General features: G+C 50.9%; 1 protein-coding gene across 1 annotated transcript in view; it reads right to left on the bottom strand.

Moving 5' to 3' along the window:
• LOC104398935 (E3 ubiquitin-protein ligase TRIM39-like) overlaps positions 1 to 373 on the bottom strand; it is a 5,825-nt gene that overhangs the window by 654 nt on the left and 4,798 nt on the right. The gene's annotated exons all lie outside the window — the stretch shown is intronic.

The raw sequence follows: 373 nt of genomic DNA on the forward strand, positions 1-373 counted from the left end.
GGGAATTGAAGGAGGGGGGGAGGGGGGGGAAGAGGGAAAGTTGGGAATCGCGGAGGGAACGAGGTGGGAAGTTGGGGGTTGAGGAGGGAAAAAGGCCTGAAATTGGGAATTGAGGAGGGAAAAAGGCCAAAAATTGGGAATTTCAGAAGGTTGAGGGGGGAAAAGGGGAAATAGGGGGTTGAGGAAGGGTTGGGAAGAGGGAAAAGGGTCAAAAAGAGGGAATCGAGGAGGGAAAAAGGCCAAAAATTGGGAATTTAAGGAGGTGGATTGGGAGGAAAGTCCAAAAATTGGGAGTTGAGGAGGTTTGAGGAGGGAAAAGGCCAAAAATGGGGAATTTAAGGAGGTTGGGAGGTCAGAGCACAGTGGGGGAAAG

This window comes from Chaetura pelagica, unplaced genomic scaffold, assembly GCF_000747805.2.
Source record: "Chaetura pelagica isolate M959 unplaced genomic scaffold, ChaPel_1.0 scaffold1150, whole genome shotgun sequence".
NCBI classification, from domain to species: Eukaryota; Metazoa; Chordata; class Aves; order Apodiformes; family Apodidae; genus Chaetura; species Chaetura pelagica.